A 3,924-nucleotide genomic window follows, 5' to 3' on the forward strand; every position below is an offset into this window, starting at 1 on the left:
TTGCTTGAATCTCACACTGCCTTTTGTTTGTATTTGACGACGCAATAGGCGAAGGGGAGGGATCTCATTTCTGGTGCCTGACCGGGGCGGGGGGGCGGGGAATTGGAGAGGAGAGAAGAGGAAGAGGGGGCAGAGGGCATCTCCGTGTTTCTGTGTGCGTGCGTGCGTGCGCGCGCACCACGCGTGCACACATCCAAAGCCGGGGGGGGGGGGGGAGGGAGGAAACTCAAAGATCGGATGCGACAGAGCATGTAGGCCAGCCGGACCAATTCACCACGTCTCTGTTTCTTGTTTCTCTGTTTCTCTATTTCTCTCTCTGTCTGTCTCTCCTTGTCCCTGTCTGTCTGTCTGTCTGTCTCTCTCTCTCTCTCTCTGTTTGAATTCTCTCTCCCGCCCGCCCGCCCGCCCGCACTCCCTCCCTCCATTTCCTCTCGACTTGCCAGTCAATCCTGGGGCTTGAGCTACTGGTGCTCCAACACACAATGGTCCCACTCCGAGCCTGCCTGCCTGCCTGCCTGCCTGCCTATGCATGGGCCCCATACTCCAACGAGGCACATCATCATCCCCACCCCACCCCTTTTCTGAAAAGAAGGCAGTCTCTCTAGGGGCCAGCCAGCCTGGGCCTGAAAGAGAAGGACATAAGGCCAGTTTTCTCAGTCAGTCAGTGCGCGGTTTTTTTTTCATGCATTTCATGAGAGAAAACTGCAATTCACAAAACCACCACTAGATGGCGCGCGTTCGCCGTCGACAAGGTGGATGGGGCGGCGGGAGGGGCAAAATACGGGTCGGGTCAGTCACTCACTCAGTCAGTCAGTCCTCACCTACCCGGTAGTGGGTAGTGAGATTTCTGACATACACATACATATAGGTTGTTATAATTCATTATTATCGTCATTTGCTTTTCCTTTTTCCTTTTGGCCAGTCCTGGGGCTTGGGCTCCGGGCCTGAGCACTGTCCCTGAGTTTCTTTATGCTCAAGGTCACTGCTCTACCACTCGAGCCCCTTCTGGCTTGTTCTGTTTAGGTGGTACTGAGGAATTGAACCCAGGGCTTCAAGCACGCTAAGACACATTCCCAGCCCAGTCCACCTCTGGGATTTTTTTTTTTTCCTGTCACCATAATGAGTTTGCACCGGGTTCTGCCCGCCCGGAACCAGAGGTACAGTACTGTCCTCTGCGAGCTCGTGCTCTTGCATGACACGGTAGTACTAATTCAGCCCCGAGGAAATCTTCACTAGGGCATTTTCCCCCAAGTCCACCTCCACTTCTGGCGTTTTGGGTGACCCATCGAGATGAAGAGTCTCAAATGGACTTTCCTGCCAGGGCTGGCTATGAACCACTATCCTCAGGTCTCAGCCCCCTCTCTCAGCACCTCAGACGGATGATGGGCAGGGAGCCACTGCTGCCACCGGCACCACCCGGCCGGTGAGCCTTTGCCTGGGGTTTTTCTTTACCGACCGGCCGAAAGGTTTTGTGCCCTACCTGTCTTATGGATAAGTTTGCTCTGTTTTCGGTCTTATTTTTGTCCTCATGGATATCCTTCTTTCCCAAGGAAAAGGGGCCTCGGCTCGGGGAGAGAGTCAATTCCTGAGGCCAGACAATCCATAGGAGGAACTTTCTGCCACAGTGTGGTGTGGTGTGGTGTGGTGTGGTGTGGTGTGGTGTGGTGTGGTGTGGTGTGGTGTGGTGTGGTGTGGCAGCTCAGATATCACAAGGACTGCCATCTTGTGTGCAGGATACCCGGGGAGGGGAACTGCGGGGTGGGGGTGAGCAGAGGCATTTTCTCCTTCCGGAAACCAGATGATGATTGAATAAAATTAGCCATCCATCCTTGAGGCATTCTCAAGGAGGTGGGCTGGGAATGTGTCTGGGTGGTAGACAGCTTCCCCTAAAAACTCGGACCTAAATGGCGGCGGCGGCGGCATCCATCTTGTTCACAGACCGAGTGTCCACGTTGAAAATGAGAGTCTCTTCTGGGACGCTGGTTCCTGCTCCCTCCTTCCTTCTTCCAAGGAAGAAGTTGCCGCTGGCAGGTGGGTTCCAGGCTGGCAAGCAGAGTAAGCAGAGCCCCGCTGGAGTCCACAAGGAAAAGCAAGACAGAGGGGAGGCGGGGAGGGGGGACACAGAGACAGACAGGAGACAGAGAGGCAGAGAGAAAGAGACAGAGACAGAGACAGAGAGAGACAGAGACCCAGCGACCGACGGAAAGACACACAGGGGAAGAGATGGAGGGGGAGCGAGAGATCCACAAGTCCAACTAGGTCCCCTGAACGAATCATCGACAAACAGACAGACACACTGACAGACAGACAGACAGACACACTGACAGACAGACAGAGAGACAGACAGACAGACACACACACACACACACACACACACACACAGAGGCAGACAGAGGGAGAAATGGGGAGGGGGGTGAGAGATCCACAAGTCCAACTAGGTCCCCTGAACTAATCATCGACAGACAGACAGACACACTGACAGACAGACAGACAGACGGACACACACACACACACACACAGGCAGACAAGAGGGAGATGGAGAGATGGAGGGGGAGCGAGAGATCCACAAATCTAACTACACCACCTGAATAATCAGACAGACAGACAGACAGACAGACACACACACACACACACACACCACACCTACACACAGGCAGACAGAGGGAGAGATGGGGAGTATAACTAGATCACCTGAATCAACAAACAGGAACAGGCACACATGCCCCCACCACACACACACACAGGCAAAGACAAGAGACCGACACACAGACAGGCAGAGAGGGGGAGACATGGAGGGGGAGCCCTAGAGACCCATCAGTGTGACTGACTAGATCACCTGAATAAATTTATTCCTTCCCTGCCCTGCCCTCATGTATTAAGGTAGACGATTGGTATGGAGTTTTTCTTGTCACCAAACACAGGTGAGGGCTACTGACTTTTTACCCTTCCATGTAGGGACTCTTCCCTTAGGACCCTTGATTTTGATCATTGAATAAGAATTTCTGGAGGGGTCACTCTGGTGGAGTTTTATGGAGTAAGCAATCAGGCAACCAGGCAACCAGACAACCATACAACCCGACCACAAAAAAAAAAAAAAAAAAAGGCAGACACAGACAGACAGACAGAGAGACCCACACAGCTCTTGACTTCATGGGTGTTTTCAGGGTTAAAGTGGGGGGTCGGGGGGAATGTGGCAACTGAATTATGCACAGATAGTTGTTTTATCTTTGCTCCAATCTCAACTGTAGATGTTTGGGGTATTTCTTTACAGATAAGAAAAACAGATCATTAACGCTTGTTTTCTTTCTTTCTTTCTTTCTTTCTTTCTTTCTTTCTTTCTTTCTTTCTTTCTTTCTTTCTTTCTTTCTTTCTTTCTTTCTTTCTTTCTTTCTTTCTTTCTTTCTTTCTTTCTTTCTTTCTTTCTTTGTGTTTCCCCCGTCTCCTTTGTCTCTTTTTTATGGGGGGGCAATCCTGGGACTTGAAGTCAAGGCACTGTCACTCAGCCACTCAGCTTTTTTGGCTCAAGTCTAGCAGTCTATCACTTGAACCAGAGCTCCACTTTTGGCTTTATCTGTCTATGTACTATGTACGTGGCGTGTGTGTGTGTGTGTGTGTGTGTGTAATATATATTATATATATTCATTTTATACATAGACTTATATATGTATAAACACACATCTATTCGTTTATTTATACACATGTGTATATATACATGCACACATATATTTATACACATATGTGTATATATACATGCACACATATATTTATACACATACATATATACTGTGATACACACGCACGCACGCACGCGCGCGCACACACACACACACACAAACACATTCCCTTATTATTTTCATGATTTTTTTTTGGTTTTGTTTTGGTTTTGGTTTTTGTTTTGGTTTTTCCCGGGACGTGGGGCTTGAA

Source organism: Dipodomys spectabilis, unplaced genomic scaffold (assembly GCF_019054845.1).
Source record: "Dipodomys spectabilis isolate Male_0828 unplaced genomic scaffold, ASM1905484v1 ptg000640l, whole genome shotgun sequence".
Classification (NCBI taxonomy): domain Eukaryota; kingdom Metazoa; phylum Chordata; class Mammalia; order Rodentia; family Heteromyidae; genus Dipodomys; species Dipodomys spectabilis.